This window comes from Ochlerotatus camptorhynchus, unplaced genomic scaffold, assembly GCF_037179485.1.
Source record: "Ochlerotatus camptorhynchus isolate MF236.1 unplaced genomic scaffold, CSIRO-AGI_Acam_v1.1 ptg000661l, whole genome shotgun sequence".
NCBI classification, from domain to species: Eukaryota; Metazoa; Arthropoda; class Insecta; order Diptera; family Culicidae; genus Ochlerotatus; species Ochlerotatus camptorhynchus.
The window spans coordinates 46888-73118 of NW_027041140.1; positions in this window are offsets into that span (position 1 = coordinate 46888).

Here is a 26231-nt window from a genome sequence, read left to right on the forward strand (position 1 = left end):
ATAGAGCACCGCAAACTGCTATTCGTGATGCGGCGAGTAGATGACGAAAACTGTACGCATTGTGGCAACCGTACAGCAGAAACTCTCTCCCACAAATTTTGTGCTTGTGCTCGCGTCGGCCCGGCTTGGACGGTTCTTCAGCAGAGAATAGCAGTCATCTTGGGTGGATGGAGGCGACTCGAGTTCGAAGACTTGCTAAGACCTGCCCTATTAGGAATAAACGACAGACATAGAGTGGCAATTCTGAATATGTTTATTACATATATCTGCTTCGTTAACGATTGTAACGGAAGAATTGATTTAGCTGATTTGAACTTTAATCTTGATGTAGCAAATTGACGGTAAAACAAAAAAACTTTGTATGCTAAACTGACAAATAAAACTTCACTTTTACAAAAAAAAAAAAAAAAAAAAAAAAAAAAAAAAAAAAAAAAAAAAAAAAAAATGTTGTTGCACGTTTAATGTGTCTAGTTAGGCATCGAATTGAAAACAATTATTCCTTAAAAAATAGTGAATTCTGTGAAGTATTTACAAGTCAAGAAATGTGGTGTTCTTATTTCATCCGCGTTTCTAGTATTATATCTTTGATAATCACTTCCTCTTTCAAATTGATCACACAAATATCGAGGCAGCAAACCGTTAACTACTTTAAAAATGAACACCTTAGTCAAAAATACAATTCTTTGCTTCACCGACAATCATTGTAAAGCGTCCAGTATCAAAGTTGAGAAAGTGAATCTATTACATCGCAAAATCAAACGCATTATTTTAATTCTGCAAGCGCTGTATCCCGATATTTGTGTTTCATTGGACAGAAATAAAATGGATAGGCAAAAATCTAGATGAGGAGAGATGATTGATTTGTATAGCTGTATTTTACTGGCAATAGTTAAATCGTTTTTCAATCGACATAGAATTCCATACTTCTTAGCAATTTTCTTGATGACGTTGTCAATGTGAGAGTTGAACTTAAGATTGTCATCAATAATCACACCAAGATATTTAATCTCCTGAACGCGATCAATAGTCTCATCATCAATTACAACAGAGAAGTTCTCATTTAATCGATTCCGCGAAATTACCATAAATTTAGTATTACTTGTATTCAATTTTAACTGCTGACACTTCAACCATCTACTTAGATACTGCAAATCTTCATTCAAGTGCGAGACGGCAACTTCTAAATCCTTAGCTGCAATGAATAACACAGTATCATCTGCAAAAAGATTAATATCGCAAAACCGTAAATCACGTCACAAGTCCGTTTTTGGTTAGCCTCAATTCATTCAACTGATTTGAACTTTTAATATTTTGTTGGCATTGAAACAAACACTTTATTATGCACCAGCTTAACGCAATATGGAATGCTTTTAAAAATATTGGTAAACTTTAATAATGAATCAATAGTCGGAACAATCGGGGTTATTTGGACGTCAGATAGTTAACAGTTTTCATGTAATCATGTATCATAATGCTTTTGTATTCTCCTGAACGAAGGCTGAAATAAAAGAATCATTATAATATTAATCTAAAAATGTTACATCATCGAAGAGCTGAAAATAAACTTATAGATTTAAATCAATAAATCCAGCCTAAACGGAGGACTCGCGAACACAGTAAGCTCCCTCATCACTCATATTCCGTATCTGATCAAATAAGTATTTACAAGTATACAAATAAATATATCAACAAGTAATGTTATTTTCTTTCCTGGAAGGAAAAATAAAATGGTTAATTACACTGTTATGTAAACATTAAACATACATTAGAGAAAATCAAATGATGTTGCGTTGCTTCCTCCAGTTGCGCTTTGATCCTGTTTTAAATATTTATCATTGAATAATAACAACACCTAGATATTTTAGCTATGCTTCAAAATTAGTTTATAAAAAAGCTTTAAAATTTATGTTTCAATTTGCCTGCATATTTTCCAGTCGTTGTCCATGTCTTACGATTATTTATAATTAAATGAAATTATTAATTGAATTAGAAATTTAAATTTTAATAATTAGATATTGTCAATTTGCCTTCAATAAAATGATTGTCCAAAAACCTAAATAACATTTAGTAACAACAATAATAACAGTAAGTTAAACATGACATGCCCTTTACCCAAGAATAAGCCTCTACGGCCTATGATATTTTAAACCTCGAGACAAAAAAAAGCTACGGAAAAGCACTTAGGGTTTTTGATCTAATTTCCGTCCTACTAAGCACACCCCGCGCTTCGCTTCTGAACGAGTTTAAACAAAAAATGGAATATTTCTGTCAAAAATTACTTTTAAATTTATTCACCTTTCCATACGTACCGTTGGATTTGATAAAGAGTCACCAATTGTTGAGATATTGATTAAAATCTAACACTGCTTCTTGATTCTAAATTCGTTCTACGATTTTCAATTCCGTCCTAACGCATTGAAACGCCATTAGATTTTCTTCGTCCTACGGATAAACGTAGAAAAAGGGGATTCGCTAGGAGCGCTTCTTTTGTTTTGAGAACAATGAGCGTAAATATTCATACAATGCGCTCTAACAGGATTTATGTTGTAGCTAATGAACTAACGCATCGGAACAAACCTATTATTGATTTGTGCACGGTGAAATAATTGATAATATTGATCTTTTCTGATCGATAGAACGGAAATGGGCGATTACGACGAAGTAGCGCTCTACCCTATGTCTTCACTAAATGCTACTTGTTCGTTGTTTCGATTAAGGCCATCGTTCGGACATTTTGAGCCGTTTGTCTGTGATTTGGGTGGTTTTCCAGGAAACGTCCTGAAAATCCTGTGAAGGAAAGCGAATATCGGGAAGCAAATTCCGTCCGATTGTAGCCAAGGATTTTGTTTTCCTAGTGGTGTAAAATTTGGGTGGAAAAGTGCATTCAACTTCAAGTGGTGTGCTTTTTCCGGGAAAGTGGCATTTCCACCCAAAGAGAATATGCACGTGGGGTGTTTGATACTACTGGCTATTTCTCCCGTCAGTGTATATGTGCGCGCAAGGAAATGCAATCTTGCGCCTATGTTTTTCCGGGAATTTCCCAAGAAAGTATACCATATTTTTATACCAAGACATTCTGCAGACTATGCACAACATGATGGTATACATAAACATATGATTCTCGAAAATTTGTAGCATGGTTTTTCAATTTCCAAACCATGCGCCAAACATTCTCGCTGTAAATTCGTCACGGACATAGTAGAGAAACAATCAGCAATTACGCATTTTTTTTACCAAGTTACCACATTTTCTTGTTCCTTTGCTACCGGATCACATGTTCGTAGGTCCACGAGTCCTTTTTCGCTAGTTCGCTCATCATATCAAATTGATCAGGAATTCTTCCGAAATGTCAAAAATTATATCGAAGACCTACGACGGATCAGAAATTGAAATTGAGATCTCCATATATTCTTTCATCATATCAAACTGAACAGGAGTTCTTCAAAATCTTATCTTATCTATCGAAGACCTACGACTTATCGGGAATTGAAATCGAATCCTGCATATTCTCTCATCACATCAAATTGATCATTAATTCTTCCGAATAATCCGAAATTATATATAAAACGTATGACTAATCGGAAATTGAAAATGAGTTCTCCATATATTCCACCAACACATCAATTGATCATAAATCCTTCTGTAGACATTCGGGCAGTTAGAATATATTTCAAAATACAAGGATGGTCAAAAATTCTTCCAAACTATCAGAAGTTATATGGAAACCCTTCGATTGATTGCAAATTGAAATCAAATTCTCCATTAATTCCTTGATCATATCATATTGGAATTATCAGGAATTATTCCGAATAATAAGAAATTATATCGGAAAATGAAATCGAGTTCTCCATATGTTCCCTCATCACATCAAATTGATCAGGATTTGTTCCAAATTATCAGAATTAATATCGAACACGTATGACTAATTGGAAATTGAAATTGAGTTCTCCATATATTCCATCAACATATCAAATTAATCAGAAATCGTTCTGAAGAACTTCGGGCAGTTTGAATGTATTTCAAAGTACAAGGATGATCAGGAATTATTTCGAAATTTCACCGAATTATCAGAAGTTATATGGAAACCCTATGACTGATTGGAAATTGAAATCGATTTCACCATAATGTGTACCCTATGTACCATATCAAAGTGTTCAGAAATTCTTCCGGATTATCAGAAATTATATTGAAGGTCTTCGACTAATACAACAATTGCAACCAAGTTTCCATATATATCTCAATCAAATCAGGTTGATCAGGAATTCTTTCGAATTATCAGAAATTATAAAAAAACTTCCTGATCAGAAATTGAAATCGAGTTGTCCTTATGCCCTAACCATATCAAATTGATCAGTAATTCTTTCGTGTGACCAAAAATTGTATCGAATACCTACGAATGGTGGGAAATTGAAATCGAGTTTTATCAGGACATCTTCCGAATTATCAGAAATTATATCGAAGACCTACGACTGATCGGAAATTGAAATCGAATGATCCATATACACCCTAGCAAAGTGATAATGAATTCTTCCGAATTATCAGAAATCATATTCAGGGCCTTCGACTTATAGAAGAATTGTCATCGATTTTTCCATATAGGTATATCTTTATCATATCAGGTTGATCGGCTATACTTCCGAATTATCAGAAATTATATCGAACACATACGGCTAATTGGAAATTGAAATTGAGTTCCCCAAATATTCCCTCATCATATCAGATTTATAAGGAATTCTTCCGAATCAGCAGAAATTATAAAAAAGACCAATTACTGATCGGAAATTGAATTCGAGGTCTTTGAATATTTCCTCATCATATCAAAGTGATCAGGAATTCTTCCGGAATATCAGAAATTATATTGAAGGTCTTCGACTAATAGAACAATTGCAACCAAGTTTCCATATATATCTCAATCAAATCAGGTTGATCAGGAATTCTTTCGAATTATCAGAAATTATTTAAAAAAAAACTATTTCTGACCAGATATTGAAATCGAGTTCTCCTTATTCCATGACCATATCAAATTGACAAGGAATTCTTCCGAATTATCATACATTATATCGAAGGCCTACGACTGATCGGAAATCCAAATCGAGTCTTCCATATATTCCTTCATCATATCAAAGTGATCAGGAATTCTTCCGAATTATCATATATTATTCCGAAGGCCTTCGATTAAAAGAAGAATTGAAATTGAGCTCTCCATATACATCCTTTTTCCATCAAATTGAATAGAAATTGTCAGTTGGTCAGTAAGAATGTATTTATAAAATGTAATAATGATCAGGAATCATATAGAAGACTTTCAAATAATCAAAAATTTGTTTAAAACCCGTTGAATACTATCCAACAATGTCAGTTTGATAAATAATTCATTCGAATTATCATAAATGATAAGAAGACCTACGATCGGAGATTGAAATCGAGCTCTCCATATATTCCCTGGTCATATCAGAGTGATCGGGAGTCCTTCTGATTATCTTTGGTCTGTAAGAATGTATTTTCAAAATTTAGCATTGATCAGGAGCCATGTAGACGATCTTCAAATGATCTTGAAATAAAACCATTTGAATATTCTTACATCATATGAGATTGGTTAGGAATTCTTCCGAATTATAAGAAATTATTTCGAGGACTTCCAACTTATAGAAAAATTTATATTGTGTTCTCCATATATTCGATTCTCATATCAAGTCATCTTCCGAAGATCTTCGGTCAGTTAGAATGTATTTTCAAAATATAAAGATGGTTAGTCGAAGTCTTTCAAATGATCTTAAATTGAAATTCAATCTTTTGAATATTATCGTCCCATATGAGGTTGATCAGTAATTCCTCCAATTTATCAGAATTTATATCGAAGACTTACGACTTACAGGAAATTGAAATCGATTCTCCATATATTCGCTCATCATATCAAAAAGATCAGTAATTATTAGGATGATCGTCGGTCAGATAGAATGTAGCAAAACTTCGAATATTCAAAGGATTTTATTTCAATTTCTGACCGTTTACAGATCTTCGACATGATTCCTGTTCAACTCTATGTTATGAAAATACGTTCTTATTGACTGAAGATCTTCAGAAGAATTGCTGATATATTTGTTATAAAAGGGGCGCTGGTGGTGTAGTGGTAAGCGTGATTCCCAAAAGGCCTGGGTTCAATCCAAGTCGGCACCACCGGGGTTTTCTGAGGAATAAAATTTCTTATCACGCCTTCCTTCGGAAGGGAAGTTAAACCGTTGGTCCCCAGTCCATGAGTTGATGGGCCGAAATGTAGGGTCCAGGTGTGGAAACTATCTCCCTGGTGCCGGTAGCATTGGTACTCAGTACGCAAAAGAAAATCGACGGAAGCAAACCAAGGATTTTTTTATATGATAAAGAAATATATGGAGAACTCGATTTCAATTTTTTTATTAGTCCAAGGTCTTCGATATAATTTTTGATAGTTCGAAAGTATTCCTAATCAACCTCATATGATGAGAGAATATTCAATGGAATTATTTTTAATGTTTAATCATGTGATTCTTATATTTTGAAATGCATTCTTACTGACCGAAGATCTTCATAAGAATTTTTAATAATTTCGATTTGATAAGGAAATATTATATCAATTTATCAATTTATTTATTTAGTTAGTCGTTAATCAAAAGCGTAGATTACATTATAATATCATTACTTATGATCTATGATTTCGCAGTGCTTGGAATTATTTTTCAATTTTAGCGGTGACATATTTAGGACTATCATTTCACAGTTTTCATTATATATAGATATCATCTGACTTATCGGTCCATTTTCGCTTAGCTAGTGCGGTGGCGATCTACCGTGAACAAATGTCTATTACGCAATTTTCGAAACGGTGCATAAAAATTAAGTCTTGATAATAAATAACCTGAGTCAATGCGTTGCGAAGCTATATTGTTTACGGAAGAGACCAAGAGACGATGCTCTTTCAATACCTGAATGTTGATTAACAAGCAACATGCTTCATAAGATGGGAGAAAAAATGCTGTCCATCTCAATTAACTCATATAATAAAAACTACTTTTGGATTGACTCTATTCGTTCAATTGTGTAAGGTGTAAAGTGGAAACCAAAACGCTTTATAAAATAAAATTGCTTTATAATATAAATATGAATTGCCTGCTCTAAGAATTATTGTGTTATAATGATCCACAATTGCTTATTTAGAATCTAGAAAAACTCGTAAATCTTTTATTTTATATATTATTTATTTTATCAAACAAACTTTTACAACACCACGTCTAAAAAAACATGTACTTCATCAGCATGAATAAGCAGTTTGAGCTTTTTCAAAATAAGAGAGATATCGTTAACGTACAAAATGAAAAGAAGAGGTTCGAAGTGCGAGCCCTGAGGAACTCTTGACAGGACTTGAAATGAATTAGATTTTTTCTCGCAGTATCTTACAATTTTCTGACGGTCCGTTCCCAAGTATCACTTGCAACATCTTCTTGACAAATAAAACAAATCCCAGTTGTGAATAAGTTCTATATTAATTGCTTGCAAAACGTCTTGTTTTAGACCCGTTGTATTGTTTTTGTGAATTGTTCAACCTTTCTGACATGCTGTTTATCTTGAAGTTATAATTCGGTATTGAATGTCTCAATTATCGGTTTACAACATATTTATAAAAAAAAAACTTGGTGAAAACTTGCTAGCCTTATAAACAACATCTTTTCGTATGTCAGTTTTAGAAACGTGAGCAAATATGAATACATCTTAAATATAACTTATTTAAAATATGAAAGTAATAAGTTATATTTCAGTGGTACACATGACTAGCAAATTTTCATCAAATACCATCAGTTATAAATGTGTTATAAACAGGTAATTAAGAGTTGCAATACCGAATTATAACTTCATTATATGATACAAGTAATGTTCTTGTTTTTCCAATACATTTTATTCATGTTTTATCATCACAAGTACGGTGTGTAGAAGAGAAACGTAAGATAACTAAAAATAAGTTGACATTCTATTTTTTCCCAAAAAAAAGATGTTTGCAAAAATTGGGAATTTTATCAAGAATATGGTGTACAATTCTATTAACAGTATCAAGCTTTTTCTAAAGAGCCCATGAGTTTTTTGAAAGTAGAATGTAAAGATTCACCAAAATATTGCATCTGCATTGGGAGTATGAGATCTCATTTTATGCCCTTTTTTCGCACAATTAAATACCCCAGAATAATAACTTTTGTTAATTGATGATGGAAACATAAAAAAATCCATTAGTTGGAAGGATGAAATTTATTTACAACGTGCCCAAATTAGTAGGTTGCGTTATAATTATAATTAAGTTGCGCTAGCCAATTATATTTACCATAACATATGTGTTTTATATAGACATCACCTCTTGCGCTTTTATCGTGTGACTAGACTAAGTAAAAAATCTTGAAAGCGATTCTACTGATTTTTACTTGATTTATTTGGTTTAGTCCTAAGAAAACAATTTTTTTTAAATAAACTGCAATGTCTCATTTACACCACTGACTGCGAGCAGAATGCTCTCATTTTCTGAATCAGAAATGAATGAAATCAGCATGCGTTGATTGAAAATGCCATAGATATGAATTTTAATTTCAGGAGGATATTGAGATACTATTTATTCGGCTATTTGGAAGAATATTTCAATAGAAATATTACAATCATAATCTGTGGCGAATATAAAAGTTTCACCTGCTATATTTGTTTTCACCCACACACGCTCAAATTCTCTAGATTAAGATTGGATAATGACTTCCTTTTTTTTTATGAAATTGCGATGCACTATTCATGTGATTGAAATTCTTACAATAAAAAGTGTTTCGGAGAAAAAAATTCTGATCAGCCGTAAGGCTTTTATATAATTTCTGATGATTCGAAAGAATTTTATATGATGCGAGAATTTGGAATAATTCCTGACCATTCTTATATGGTGGGATACTATTCAAACGATGTAGATTCAATTTTTGGTCATTTGAAGGTCTCGACATTATTCCTGAGATCCTTATATTTTGAAATACATTCCAACTGAAAAGATCTTCAGATGAATTTATGATCATTTAAACATGATAAGAAAATATACGGAGAACTCGATACCAATTTCTGATCAGCCGTAAAGCTTCCAACTAACTTCTGATAATTCGGAAGAATTTCGAAATATTTCCTGACTATCGAAGATCTTCAGAAGGATTTCTGATCAATTTGATATGTTGATGGAATATATGGAGAACTCAATTTCAATTTCCCGTCAGTCGTAGGTCTTCGATGTAATTTCTTATAATTCGGGAGAATTCCTGATCAATTGATGTGATGATGGAATATATGGAGAACTCGATTTCAATTTCCAATCAGTGGCAATTTCTGATAATTCGTAAACAATTCTGATCAATATGATATGATGAGGGAATTAATGGAGAATGCGATTTCAATTTCCAATCAGTCGTAGGGATTCCATATAACCTCTGATAATTTGGAAGAATTTCAAAATAATTCCTGACCATCCTTGTATTTTTAAAATCAGTCTAACTTCCCGAATGTCTTCAGAAGGATTTCTGATCAATTTGATATATTGATGGAATATATGGAGAACTCAATTTCAATTTCCGATTAGTCATACGTGTTAGGTATAATTTCTGATAATTCGCAAGAATTCCTGATCAACCTGATTTGATTGAGATATATATGGAAACTTGGTTGCAATTGTTCTATTAGTCGAAGACCTTCAATATAATTTCTGATATTCCGGAAGAATTCCTGATCACTTTGATATGATGAGGAAATATTCAAAGACCTCGAATTCAATTTCCGATCAGTAATTGGTCTTTTTTATAATTTCTGCTGATTCGGAAGAATTCCTTTTAAATCTGATATGATGAGGGAATATTTGGGGAACTCAATTTTAATTTCCAATTAGCCGTATGTGTTCGATATAATTTCTGATAATTCGGAAGTATAGCCGATCAACCTGATATGATAAAGATATACCTATATGGAAAAATCGATGACAATTCTTCTATAAGTCGAAGGCCCTGAATATGATTTCTGATAATTCGGAAGAATTCATTATCACTTTGCTAGGGTGTATATTAGACCTGTTCATTTGAAACGAAATGTTCGGAATGTAACGGGTCAACCGTGATTACTCTTCGTCATGTTAATTTGTACTTCTGTGTAAATTTTCAGCAAAATCGGTGATGATTTTGAGGTGCTTCAAGTTAATTTTATGTTTTTAAGGTAATTTACGGCTTACAATATTTGTATCTCGAGACTGAAATAACGAAAACTGCTGTAACAACTTTCATAGCAAAGCTTAATGTGTTATCTACCAACTTTGTGGCCAAAGGTTGACTATTCGAAGTGATTTTATTGAATTTTGACTTAGTTTCATGCTCGAAGATATCTTAAAATGTGAAGAATTTTAAAGTATTTGTTCTACGAATTTTCCACCCGTATGATATAAAAATGTGTAGTGTACGGCATAATGTTCCTCATATTGTTTAATAAGTTTCATTCCAACATAGTTTTCGTGTTTATTTCATAGATTGAGAGATAAAAATCAGAAAAGAGGCCGTTTTAGCTAAAATTCACAAGACAACAGAACCAATAAAAGTCAATTAGATTGACAGAACATAGTTGCATTGCTTTTCAATGACGACCGATGACTGTTTCATTGATATATGATTTTTCCATAACTATGAATCCTCAGTAGACGTGTTTTTTTTATCAAATGCAAGTGTCACTCGAGCCATTCAAAATATTCGTTATTTTATAAATTGCTGTTATGGTTCGAGTGACACTTGCCTTTGATAAAAAAACACGTCTACTGAGGATTCATAGTTATGGAAAAATCATATATCAATGAAACAGTCATCGGTCGTCATTGAAAAGCAATGCAACTATGTTCTGTCAATCTAATTGACTTTTATTGGTTCTGTTGTCTTGTGAATTTTAGCTAAAACGGCCTCTTTTCTGATTTTTATCTCTCAATCTATGAAATAAACACGAAAACTATGTTGGAATGAAACTTCTAGAACAATATGAGGAACATTATGCCGTACACTACACATTTTTATATCATACGGGTGGAAAATTCGTAGAACAAATACTTTAAAATTCTTCACATTTTAAGATATCTTCGAGCATGAAACTAAGTCAAAATTCAATAAAATCACTTCAAATAGTCAACCTTTGGCCACAAAGTTGGTAGATAACACATTAAGCTTTGCTATGAAAGTTGTTACAGCAGTTTTCGTTATTTCAGTCTCGAGATACAAATATTGTAAGCCGTAAATTACCTTAAAAACATAAAATTAACTTGAAGCACCTCAAAATCATCACCGATTTTGCTGAAAATTAACACAGAAGTACAAATTAACATGACGAACAGTAATCACGGTTGACCCGTTACATTCCGAACATTTCGTTTAAAATGAACAGGTCTAGTGTATATGGATCATTCGATTTCAATTTCCGATCAGTCGTAGGTCTTCGATATAATTTCTGATAATTCGGAAGATGTCCTGATAAAACTCGATTTCAATTTCCCACCATTCGTAGGTATTCGATACAATTTTTGGTCACACGAAAGAATTACTGATCAATTTGATATGGTTAGGGCATAAGGACAACTCGATTTCAATTTCTGATCAGGAAGTTTTTTTTATAATTTCTGATAATTCGAAAGAATTCCTGATCAACCTGATTTGATTGAGATATATATGGAAACTTGGTTGCAATTGTTGTATTAGTCGAAGACCTTCAATATAATTTCTGATAATCCGGAAGAATTTCTGAACACTTTGATATGGTACATAGGGTACACATTATGGTGAAATCGATTTCAATTTCCAATCAGTCATAGGGTTTCCATATAACTTCTGATAATTCTTATTATTCGGAATAATTCCTGATAATTCCAATATGATATGATCAAGGAATTAATGGAGAATTTGATTTCAATTTGCAATCAATCGAAGGGTTTCCATATAACTTCTGATAGTTTGGAAGAATTTTTGACCATCCTTGTATTTTGAAATATATTTTAACTGCCCGAATGTCTACAGAAGGATTTATGATCAATTTGATGTGTTGGTGGAATATATGGAGAACTCATTTTCAATTTCCGATTAGTCATACGTTTTATATATAATTTCGGATTATTCGGAAGAATTAATGATCAATTTGATGTGATGAGAGAATATGCAGGATTCGATTACAATTCCCGATAAGTCGTAGGTCTTCGATAGATAAGATAAGATTTTGAAGAACTCCTGTTCAGTTTGATATGATGAAAGAATATATGGAGATCTCAATTTCAATTTCTGATCCGTCGTAGGTCTTCGATATAATTTTTGACATTTCGGAAGAATTCCTGATCAATTTGATATGATGAGCGAACTAGCGAAAAAGGACTCGTGGACCTACGAACATGTGATCCGGTAGCAAAGGAACAAGAAAATGTGGCAACTTGGTAAAAAAATGCGTAATTGCTGATTGTTTCTCTACTATGTCCGTGACGAATTTACAGCGAGAATGTTTGGCGCATGGTTTGGAAATTGAAAAACCATGCTACAAATTTTCGAGAATCATATGTTTATGTATACCATCATGTTGTGCATAGTCTGCAGAATGTCTTGGTATAAAAATATGGTATACTTTCTTGGGAAATTCCCGGAAAAACATAGGCGCAAGATTGCCAGTAGTATCAAACACCCCACGTGTATATTCTCTTTGGGTGGAAATGCCACTTTCCCGGAAAAAGCACACCACTTGAAGTTGAATGCACTTTTTCACCCAAATTTTACACCACTAGGAAAACAAAATCCTTGGCTACAATCGGACGGAATTTGTTTCCCGATATTGGCTTTCCTTCACAGGATTTTCGGGACGTTTACTGGAAAACCACCCAAATCACAGACAAACGGCTCAAAATGTCCGAACGATGGCCTTAAGGCAGCCGGGAAAAGAATCCATAAAATGTTCACATTTTGAGCTACCGTGTCGCTTACCTTAAATTATTTTGTTATTTACAAAAAAATCAAAATTATAAAAAAAAAATGTAAATTACTCAAATTGCATATATATATTTTTTTATATATTTATATTGTAGTTTAGATAAAGTCCTACTTATTGACAATGTGCGTTTGCTGGACAACTCATAAACAAAAAGTTATGAATTATTGAAAAAAGTACTATTTTCCAAAATACTACCTGCAGTTATAGAATATATTTGAAGTGGTATTATTATTAAAACACATTAAATTTACAACAACAAAACTCATAATGCTTAAATTGCCCAAAGTTGTTATTTTCGAGATACTCGTAGGTTAAAATTGACATATCGCATAAATTGAGCAATTTTCACCCTTTTGAGATGTTGTTCGTGAGTGTTTAATATTGAAAATATTTTTAACGAAAAGCTAAATCCATTTCTTTAAACTTTGCAGTTTACAGTTTTTCAATCAGACGCATGAGTTAAGATATAATTAATCATTAGTAATATACCGCATACATACCGTAAAACGGGGTAACATTCATAGTTTTTTAAAGTATATTCTAAATATTTTTTACAGCAATAAATGTTTTTCAAATTTTATATTTTTAAAACAAGTACTGAGAATCCAACAGTTTATTCGCTAGTAATTTGTTCAATGGGAATTAAAGCATTTGCACATTTTTTAAAGTTTTGCTACTGAACTTCAGTGTTTTGATTTAGGGTTACTTTGATAATGCTCGATGAATGTAGAAAAAAAATGGGTGAAACTCAAACAATGTAGTTCTTTAAATATGAAATTTTGAATGCGTATATAACCAGAAAACATCATAAGCAATATGAATACAGCATTGAATTTGTGATGGTTATATCGGAAATACATTTAATAAGTGATGGTTTGAGTGCTTTTTCAAACAGACCAGAAACACGAAAATTGTTTTTAAATATGTTTGTAAGATATGTAACACATACTAAATAAAAATTATACACGATATCAACGGAAATACCCTAAGCTACAATATGGAACCAATGTTTTCAATTCGGAACAAGCGCAGCGAGTAAATTTAATTTTTATAATATACTATCAAAGTTACCCGCATTATCAAAGATACCCCGTTTTACGGTATGTGTATTTTCCTATTTGGCCCCTTAAACGGCTAGCTAGTTTCGAAGAAAACGGTGGAATAGAAAACATAAGAAGTGTTTGACAGCCTTTTCGGGATAACGGCGCCGGTGGTGTAGTGGTAAGCGTGATTACCTCTCACCCCAGCAGGCCTGGGTTCAATCCCAGTCGGCGCCGCCGGGATGTTCTGAGGCATAACATTTCTGATCACGCCTTCCTTCGGATGGGAAGTAAAGCCGTTGGTCCCCGGTTCATGAGTTGATGGGTCGATAGGTAGGGTCCAGGTGTGGGAGCTGCCTTCCTGGCACGTCGGTAGCATTGGTGCTCAGCACGGAAAACAAGATCGACGGAAAAAACAAACCAAAGGAAAAAAAAAAAAAAAAAAAGCCTTTTCGGGTCATTGTTAGTGCCGTAGCTACACAATAGGAACGGGCAAAGCGGACAGGCCCTCTCCAGAATTGTCCAAGACCACCTTCGTCAGTTTTTTTAGTTTTTTGCTCATATTGCGGTTCGTAGCATAACTAGTTTTGACAATAAACCTTATTTTTCAATATGTCGCAACAACCCCACCTGGGTTACTTTTTCACAAGACTTATCTGCTTTTGTAAACAATGCGTTTGATCGTCGATTTGACGTAACTGGGAGCTCGTCCACGCATACTATTACCACTATCAGATAGGGGAAACCTTCCCCAACTTAATAGTGGTGTTAGTGTGCATGTGTGAGTTCCCAGTTGCGTCGATTGCGAGATTTGTAATACCATTCGCAAATTATGGCATTGATTTCATAAATAAAAATGTATTAAATAAAATTGTGTTCTTAGGTATTTATTTAGTTCACATTATATAATGACAATAATACTTAATACGTCTATTTAAACAAATTAAAAACCTTTGCATCATGATCTGAACACATCCCACTGCGACCTAGCAAGAAGTACAGTCGACTTGTTTCGTGCTCCGGTATTTCGGAAGTTTTCTCGGTATTCGGTTGGTTTAAATTATCAGTTTTTTCTCGCTTAGTGATTACTGGCATAGTACCCGGCTAAACAATTATCTGAAAGTGAGTTTTTCTGAGAAGAAAGTGTGGTTTTCGGCGTCATCGGAAAGAAAATTGTTCACTTGCAATTGGATATTCGCAAACCAATTTGCGCTTCATCGGTGCGTGATCACGCATACCTGCACACAGATCATCGTCATCGAGTGTCAGCATCTGCCTCCGCATTTATACCGGTCATCCATCATCGTGTGTCCAGCTGAGTGCCGAGCCTCATACAAGCACACCACTACAAAGATCACCCGCACACGCGCATCGAAGGTCACCCACGCTGCGCGTCGCTCCGCTGCTGCTGTGTAATCACTCGGTGGTAGTAGTCTAGCAGATAAGTTTTTTTTTTCCTGTTTCTTTCTCTCGCCCATCAGTTAAATTTAATTTTGTGTTTCTGTGTTTGTAGTTTTTTCTGTTTATTGTGTCTGTGTGCATCGTTTCAGTGGTAGAGCGTTTACCGCTCCCACTAGTACGGCAAAATGGACGTCTCGTCAGAAGACGATATGGACATTTTGTCGGAAGATGACACCAGTTTGCCACTCGATGGCAAGAAAAGACGAAAACGTCCTGTCATTCATGGTTCGTCTCAGAAAAGCCCCCGATCGCGAGCCTATCCAGATGACTCGACTGGGCCATGGGTTGTCTACTCTCAGCCCAAAAACAAACCTTTGAACTTGATGCAAATTTCCACTGATCTGACGAAGCGATACTCGGCCGTGACCGAAATCACGAAGGTTAGGCATAATAAACTTCGTGTTGTCGTTTCTAACCTGAAGCAGGCTAACGAGATTGCTGCCTCCCAGCTCTTTACGATTGAGTACAGGGTTTACATTCCAGCTCGTGATGTGGAGATCGAAGGTGTGGTCACCGAAGCGAGTCTGACCCCCGAGATCTTGGAGAAACAGGCGGTTGGCCGTTTCAAGAACCCCTTGCTCCCCCCGGTGAAGATACTGGATGTCCAAAAACTGGGCTCAGTATCTGTCAGCGAGGGTAAAAAGAGTTTTACCCCCACAGACTCGTTTCGCGTGACCTTTTCTGGTTCAGCCCTTCCTCAGTACATCGAGTTGGGAAAACTTCGGCTACCTGTGCGCTTGTTTGTTCCTCGGGTCATGATCTGCCAAAACTGCAAACAGTTGGGACATACGGCCTCTCACTGTGGCAGCAAGGCACGCTGTTCCAAATGCGGGGAGAAGCACGAGGAGCGCTCTCTTAAAGAACGTTCCAGGCAGTCTTTTGCAGAAATGCTTAAGACAGCCAAGCCATCGACCAACGAAACAAATCCCTTCGCTCTTTTGTCAGATGACGAGTCTGGCTCTGACTTGGCTGAGGAGGGAGTTTCTTTCAGTTTTCCGGAAGGTTCTGCCCGGAAACGAAAACGCATCCGTTCGCGGAAAGTTGCAGATCAAGAACCCCAAATCAGCTTGCCCAAATCAAGGAGTGGTGGAAAAAAGGAAACTTCTACTCCTCCTGGATTCCGCAGAACTGATTATACCCAGGATTTTCCACCTCTCCCGGGGACATCTAAAACCCCCGATGCCCCAATTTTCAGAACACAAGCCCCTTCTTCATCTGGGTTGTTCTCATTTGATAACATTGTGGACAGTATCCTCAATTACCTCGATATTTCAGATCCTCTGAAAAGCATTGTTCTGGCAATGCTTCCTACTGTGAAACCCCTCTTGAAGCAGTTGACATTGAAGTGGCCCCTCCTTGCAGCAATCATCTCCTTCGATGGATAATTTTCCAAACGAGGTCAGGGATTTGATCACTGTTCTACCACAGACAAACAGACGTAACTCTTTGAAAAACTTGTTCTTGAAAACATAGTATCTCAAAACATATAACCTCAGTAGCGACATCTCTCTGGCTTCTCGCGGAAAACAAGCTTGCTCGCTAACTCGTAAACAATATTGCATAAAAGTTCTATAGAATATAAAGAAACGTCAAAGTGATTCGATGCCAGCGCTGCGGCGAGTAGTTCGCGGAACTGATAATATTCAAATCAACCGTTAAATGCATGAACGAAGATACACAATGAAGAGTTACGTCTGTTTGTCTGTGGTTCTACAGTGGAATTGTCGAAGTCTTATTCCTAAGATAGAATCGTTTAAGTTTTTGGTTCACAATAATGATTGTGATGCATTTGCTCTGTGTGAAACTTGGCTCTCTTCAGATATCGATCTTCCTTTTCATGATTTTAACATTAATCGACTGGATCGTGAGGATTCGCGTGGAGGAGGAGTACTTTTGGGGATCAAAAAGTGCCATTCCTTCTATAGAGTGAATCTTCCACAATTTCCAGGTATTGAAGTTGTCGCATGTCAGGCTTTTGTTAAAGGCAAGAGCCTTTGTATTGCTTCTGTGTATATTCCTCCCCAAGTTTCGATTAGTCAAAAACAACTTTCAGATATCTGTTCAGTTCTTCCTACTCCACGGTTGATTATGGGAGATTTTAATTCCCACGGTACAGGATGGGGGGAACTGTATGATGACAACCGTTCTACTTTGATATATGACCTCTGTGATAACTTCAATATGACAATTCTTAACAATGGAGAAGTAACACGTCTGGCTGGTCCATCCTCAAATGGAAGTAGATTAGACCTCACACTTTGCTCTAATTCATTATCGTTGGATTGCACGTGGAATGTGATCCAGGATCCCCACGGTAGCGTTCAATTCGTCGGAATCCGTTAACGTCGCGTATGACCTCACCAGTAATATCGATTGGACAACGTTCAAGACCGCGATAGATGAAGCCGTGTCGTCGGTAGAAGAGCTTCCACCGTTGGAGGAATATAACTTCCTCTCCAATCTGATCTTGGACAGCGCGCTTCGAGCTCAAACTCGGCCGGTTCCAGGAACGTCTTTTCGTAGGAAACCTCCTACCCCTTGGTGGGACCAGCAATGCACTGAGGTTTATCGTAAAAAGTCCGACGCGTTTAAGCTTTTCCGGAAACGCGGAACACCCGAGTATTTCGAAGCGTACTCGACTCTTGAACACGAACTCAAGAGCCTCATCAAAGCCAAGAAACGCGGGTACTGGCGGCAATTCGTGGACGGTTTATCGCGCGAAACGTCGATGAATACGCTTTGGAACACGGCGCGAAGGATGCGTAACCGGTCTTCAAACAACGAGAGCGAGGAGTACTCTGATCGGTGGATTCTCAAGTTCGCGCGAAAAGTATGTCCTGATTCCGTGCAGGCACAGATGATTCCTCGCGAAACGACGAATTCGGTAGACGAGATCAGCCAGCCTTTTTCAATGCTGGAGCTCTCACTCGCGCTCCTTTCGTGTCGCAATTCAGCTCCGGGGGCTGATAGGATCAAGTTCGACTTGTTGAAGAACCTCCCAGACGTCGCTAAGAGGCGCATGTTGAACTTGTTTTGTCAGTTCCTGGAGTTCAATATTGTTCCAGATGATTGGAGGCGAGTGAGAGTTATAGCCATTAAAAAGCCTGGAAAACCCGCGTCAGATCATAACTCGTATCGTCCCATCGCGATGTTATCGTGCATTCGAAAATTGTTGGAGAAAATGATCCTTTTTCGCCTCGACAAATGGGTTGAGACGAACCACCTACTCTCAGATACTCAATTTGGTTTCCGTAGGGGTAAGGGAACGAACGACTGTCTCGCGTTGCTTTCCACAGAAATCCAGTTGGCTTTTGCTAAAAAAGAGCAAATGGCTTCTGTGTTCTTGGATATTAAGGGGGCTTTTGATTCAGTATCGGTTGAAGTCCTTTCAGACAAACTCCACGCTTGTGGCCTTTCCCCATTAATTAATAACTTTTTGTACAATTTGCTGTCAGAGAAACATATGAGCTTTTCTCATGGAAACTCTACAGCTTCTCGATTTAGTTACATGGGTCTCCCCCAGGGCTCATGCTTAAGCCTCCTTTTGTACAATTTCTATGTCAGAGAAATTGACAATTGTCTAAGTGACAACTGCACGTTGAGACAACTTGCAGATGATGGCGTAGTGCCTATGATAGGGCCCAAAGTGGTCAACCTGCAAGGACCCTTACAGGATACCTTAGACAATTTGTCTACTTGGACTATCCAGCTAGGTATCGAATTCTCCACAGAGAAAACTGAGTTGGTCGTTTTTTTCTAGAAAGCATAGCCCAGCACAACCGAAGCTTCAACTTTTGGGTAAGCCGATCACTCCATGTTTTTCAAATATCTTGGGATCTGGTTCGATTCCAAATGCACCTGGAGATCCCACATTCAGTATCTGAGACGAAAATGCCAACAAAGGATCAATTTTCTCCGAAAAATTACCGGAACGTGGTGGGGAGCCCATCCGCAAGATCTTCTAACGTTGTACCGGACAACGATTTTATCTGTTTTAGAGTACGGTAGTTTTTGCTTCCAGTCGGCGGCTAAAACTCACATCATCAAACTGGAACGTATCCAGTATCGTTGTCTTCGTATCGCGTTAGGATGCATGCACTCGACTCATACGATGAGTCTCGAAGTGTTGGCGGGCATGTTGCCACTATCGGATCGGTTTTCGGAATTGTCCCTCAGGCTCCTCACCCATTGTGAAGTTATGAACCCACTGGTAATCGAAAACTTTGAGAAGCTTCTTGAGCTAAACCCTCAAACTCGTTTTATGTCATTGTACTACGTGTACATAACTCAGGATGTCAGCTCTTCACAGCATAATCCCCATCGTGTATGCTTCTCCGACTTCGGCAATTCAGTTAGTTTTGATTTATCTATGACGCGGGAGATTCGTGGAATCCCAGAACATCATCGTTCCATGATTGTTCCGTCAATTTATGCTGCGAAGTTTGGCCAAGTTGATTCCGCAAGATCGTTCTTCACAGATGGATCACTAATAGAGTCGTCCGCTGGTTTTGGTATTTTTAACGAATTTCATAGCGCCTCTCGAATGCTTCAAGCTCCTTGTTCCGTATATGTTGCTGAACTGGCGGCAATACACTATACGCTAGAAACGATCGCCTCACTTGCACCAGATCACTATTTTATTTTTACGGATAGTCTCAGTTCTGTCGAGGCTATTCGATCCATGAGGCCGGTAAAGCACTCCTCGTATTTTCTCATGAAAATACGAGAGCTTCTGAGTGCTTTATCTTTAAGATCTTTTGTCATCACCTTTGCATGGGTCCCATCTCATTGCTCGATTCCGGGCAATGAGAAGGCGGACTCACTTGCTAAGGTGGGTGCTATGCAAGGATCGACAAATCGCCTACAATGAATTTTTCTTCATTTATCGTCAACAGTCGCTCGCCAGCTGGCAAAATAAATGGAGTGAAGGAAGTTTGGGACGATGGCTATTCTCGATCATCCCTAAGGTGTCGAAGAGTCCTTGGTTCAAGGGGTTGGATGTGGGTCGAGACTTCATTCGTCTGATGTCTCGCCTCATGTCCAATCACTATTCGTTAAACGCTCACTTGTTTCGTGTTGGGCTGGGAGACAGCAATCTCTGTGAATGTGGACAAGGTTACCAAGACGCCGATCACACCCTTTGGTCTTGTGCTGAGCATCGTGGAGTCAGATCTGAGCTGTGCAATTCCCTTCGGGCTCGAGGTAGACAACCTTTCGTGTTGGGCTGGGAGACAGCAATCTCTGTGAATGTGGACAAGGTTACCAAGACGCCGATCACACCCTTTGGTCTTGTGCTGAGCATCGTGGAGTCAGATCTGAGCTGTGCAATTCCCTTCGGGCTCGAGGTAGACAGTTCGGGATATTTTGGCTAGACGTGATCTGGAGTTTATGAAACTCATATATGTTTACTTTAAGAATACTAACCTTAGATTGTAAGTTTGATTAACCTTGTGTTTAGTTTGTGTATTGTGCGTGTAGTTTTTTTTTAATGTTTGTTTTCAAGATGAATAGAAATAAGTTCATGTTTTAGGATTAATTAACTATTTGCATAATAAATCATATTTCAAACCTCCTTCTCCCTTTCCCCATCCAAAAAATTGTAAATCTCCACTAACCTCGAGACGACCGCCAGTAATCGGTTCAATTCCTTTAACTCTAGATTTAAGACATTAATCATGTATAATGCAAATGATAACTCGGCTCTGTAAAGTTTATTCGATTGAGCCTGTACAAATAAATGAATATAAAAAAAAAATGATCTGAACAGTTTAAGAAAAAAAATAATTCATAACTTTTTTGTTTATGAGTTGCCCAGCAAACGCACATTGTCAATAAGTAGCACTTTATCTAAACTTCAATATAAATATAAAAAAATATGCAATTTGAGTAATTTTTTTTTATAATTCATTATCCAATCTTAATCTAAAGAATTCGAGCGTGTGTGGGTGAAAACAAATGTAGCAGGTGACACTTTTATATTCGCCACAGATTTGATTGTAATATTTCTATTGAAATATTCTTCCAAATAGCCGAATAAATAGTATCTCAATTTCCTCCTGAAATTAAAATTCATATCTATGGCATTTTCAATCAACGCAATGCTGATTTCATTCATTTCTGATTCAGAAAATGAGAGCATTCTGCTCGCAGTCAGTGGTGTAAATGAGACATTGCAGTTTATTAAAAAAAAATTGTTTTCTTAGGACTAAACCAAATAAATCAAGTAAAAATCAGTAGAATCGTTTTCAAGATTTTTTACTTAGTCTAGTCCCACGATAAAAGCGCAAGAGGTGATGTCTATATAAAACACATATATCATGGTATATATAATTGGCTAGCGCAACTTAATTATAATTATAACGCAACCTACTAATTTGGGCATGTTGTAAATGAATTTCATCCTTCCAATGAATGGGTTTTTGTTATGTTTCCATCATCAATTAACAAATGTTATTATTCTGGGGTATTTAATTGTGCGAAAAAAGGGCATAAAATGAGATCTCATACTCCCAATGCAGATGCAATATTTTGGTGAATCTTTACATTCTACTTTCAAAAAACTCATGAGCTCTTTAGAAAAGCTTGATACTGTTAATAGAATTGTACACCATATTCTTGATAAAATTCCCAATTTTTGCAAACATCTTTTTTTTTTTGGGAAAAAATAGAATGTCAACTTATTTTTAGTAATCTTACGTTTCTCTTCTACACACCGTACTTGTGATGATAAAATATGAATGAAATGTATTCGAAAAACAAGAACATTACTTGTATCATATAATGAAGTTATAATTCGGTATTGCAACTCTTAGTTACCTGTTTATAACACATTTATAATTGATGGTATTTGTTGAAAATTTGCTAGTCATGTGTACCACTGAAATTTAACTTATTACTTTCATATTTTTAATAAGTTATATTTAAAATCTATTCATATTTGCTCACGTTTCTTAAACTGACATACGAAAAGATGTATATCATAACATATATGGTCTCTTCCGTAAACTATATAGCTTCGCAACGCTCAGGTTATTTATTATCAAGACTTAATTGTTATGCACCTTTTCGAAAATTGCTTAATAGACATTTGTTCGCGGTAGATCGCCACCGCACTAGCTACACGAAATATGGACCGATAAGTCAGATGATATCTATATATAATGAAAACTGTGAAATGATAGACCTAAATATGTCACCGCTAAAATTGAAAAATAATTCCAAGCACTGCGAAATCATAGATCATAAGTAATGATATTATAATGCAATCTACGCTTTTGATTAACGACTAAATAAATAAATAAATTGATAAATTGATATAATATTTCCTTATCTAATCGAAATTATGTAAGAATGCATTTCAAAATATAAGAATCGTAGATCTTCAAATGATTAAACATTAAAAATAATTCCTTTGAATATTCTCTCATCATATGAGGTTGATTAGGAATACTTCCGAACTATCAAAAATTATATCGAAGACCTTGGACTAATAAAAAGTAAAGGGTTGTGTCCTAGACACGACCGCAGTATGACGTAGAACCACACAAAACGATTCCTTTACTCATTGTGGTCACGCCTTAAGCCGCTGATTTGGTCCTGCTTGCTGCAGAACCAAGCGCCACGCCGTCCGAAGCGTTAATGAGCAGTGGCATGAGAGCAGCGCTGATTTATATCTTTTCAGGTTCAAGCAGAATGATGTGCAATAGACTGATGCAAAATTTGAGCTTTTCGCTCCACAGTGCTTAAATGTTTTCAAATCGGGTCCTGATTAGCCTCCCAAAGTTACAACTCATTTGGTTAGAAACAGACTTTGCACAAGACATTTGAAGTTTAGATGTTAATTACTATGGGAAATCTCAACTTTTTGTTCATTACCTTCTAGTCTTTTTCCATATTGAGCTGCGAAACAGTTCGTTAGCCATTCTTATAGAAAATTTTCTCAGCTACACCTTTGCTGAAGATTATTTCTATGTAAAACGAGACAGGAAACAGTTATTAATAATTTAAGAGATTGGTAAACTTATGACATGATCAAGCAGCTGCTCTGTAGGCAACACTGTATTTTGCAGTGTGACATAGTAGCCATGATTTTTGTGTCCTATTCAACGCCCCAGAAACACCAATGTTGCCTGCTGAGCAGTTGATTGAGCATGATCATAAGACATCAGCGCATTGAACCATTGATAACTTTCGATCCTTGCATTTAATTAAAAAGTGGTCTTCAGCAAAGTTGTAGCTGGGAAAATTTCCTACAAGAACAGTTGAAAACTTTTGAAGCAGACCAATATGGTGAATTATTAGATAGACATGAACAAAAATCTTGGTTTTACCATAGTAATTCCCATACAAACTTCAAATGGTTTGTGCCATCTCAGTTTCTCAAGAAATGGGTTCAAATTTTGAGATGTTAGTCAGGATCCGATTTGGAATCGTTTAAGTATTGTGGAGCGAAAATTTCAAATTTTGCATCACTCTAATGTGCAACCAAGTGGTATTCGTTTATGATGACTGGGTTTGGGGAAAAGGCTTATTTCATGAAATCAGTGATAAAAATATTATTTGTACATTTTCAAAAGTTTAATTACAGAAAAATTGGAAAAATATTTATTTCAACAGGTTTGTAATGTAATATCCTATCGATTGGCGTATTTGGATTTTAATTTCATCTATAAATGTCAAAGTTACAAGCGTACAAAACCTAACACTCCTTCACCACACATATTTTTTGACTTGCACCCCAGTATAGTCGACAAAGACGTAGTTCTACGTCAAAAAATTGAAATCGAGTTCTCCATATATTTCTTTATCATATAAAAAAAATCCTTGGTTTGTTTCCGTCGATTTTGTTTTCCGTACTGAGTACCAATGCTACCGGCACCAGAGAGATAGTTTCCACACTTGGACCCTACATATCGGCCCATCAACTCATGGGGACCAACGGTTTAACTTCCCTTTCGAAGGAAGGCGTGATAAGAAATTTTATTCCTCAGAAAACCCCGGTGGTGCCGACTTGGATTGAACCCAGGCCTTTTGGGAATCACGCTTACCACTACACCACCAGTGCCCCTTTTATAACAAATATATCAGCAATTCTTCTGAAGATCTTCAGTCAATAATAAGAACGTATTTTCATAATATAGTGTTGATCAGGAATCATGTCGAAGATCTGTAAACGGTCAGAAATTGAAATAAAATCCTTTGAATATTCGAAGTTTTGCTACATTCTATCTGACCGACGATCATCTTAATAATTTGTGATCACTTCGATATGATGAGCGAATATATGGAGAATCGATTTCAATTTCCTGTAAGTCGTAAGTCTTCGATATAAATTCTGATAAATTGGAGAAATTACTGATCCACCTCATATGGGGCGATAATATTCAAAAGATTGAATTTCAATTTTAGATCATTTGAGCGGCTTCGACTAACCATCTTTATATTTTGAAAATACATTCTAACTGACCGAAGATCTTCGGAAGATGACTTGATATGAGAAGCTAATATATGGAGAACACAATATAAATTTTTCTATAAGTTGGAAGTCCTCGAAATAATTTCTTATAATTCGGAAGAATTCCTAACCAATCTCATATGATGTAAGAATATTCAAATGGTTTTATTACAAGATCATTTGAAGATCGTCTACATGGCTCCTGATCAATGCTAAATTTTGAAAATACATTCTTACAGACCAAAGATAATCAGAAGGACTCCCGATCACTTTGATATGACCAGGGAATATATGTAGAACTCGGTTTCAATCTCCGATCATAGGTCTTCGTATCATTTATGATAATTCGAATGAATTATTTATCAAACTGACATTGTTGGATAGTATTCAACGGGTTTAAATCAAATTTTTGATGATTTGAAAGCCTTCTATATGATTCCTGATCATTATTATATTTTGTAAATACATTCTTACTGACCAACTGACAATTTCTGATCAATTTGATGGAAAAAGGATATATATGGAGAGCTCGACTTCAATTCTTCTTTTAATCGAAGGCCTTCGGTATAATTTATGATAATTCGGAAGAATTCCTGATCACTTTGATATGATGAAGGAATATATGGAAGACTCGATTTGGATTTCCGATCAGTCGTAGGCCTTTGATATAATGTATGATAATTCGAAAGAATTCCTGATCAACCTGATTTGATTGAGATATATATGGAAACTCGGTTGCAATTGTTCTATTAGTCGAAGACCTTCAATATAATTTCTGATAATCCGGAAGAATTTCTGAACACTTTGATAGGGTACATAGGGTACACATTATGGTGACATCGATTTCAATTTCCAATCAGTCATAGGGTTTCCATATAACTTCTGATAATTCGGTAATTCGGTAAATAATTTCGAAATAATTCCTGATCATCCTTGTATTTTGAAATATATTCTAACTGCCCGATTGTCTGATTTCTGATCAATTTGATGTGTTGATGGAATAAATGGAGAATTCATTTTCAATTTCCGATTAGTCATACGTTTTATATATAATTTCGGATTATTCGGAAGAATTAATGATCAATTTGATGTGATGAGAGAATATGCAGGATTCGATTTCAATTCCCGATAAGTCGTAGGTCTTCGATAGATAAGATAAGATTTTGAAGAACTCCTGTTCAGTTTGATATGATGAAAGAATATAAGGAGATCTCAATTTCAATTTCCGATCCGTCGTAGGTCTTCGATATAATTTT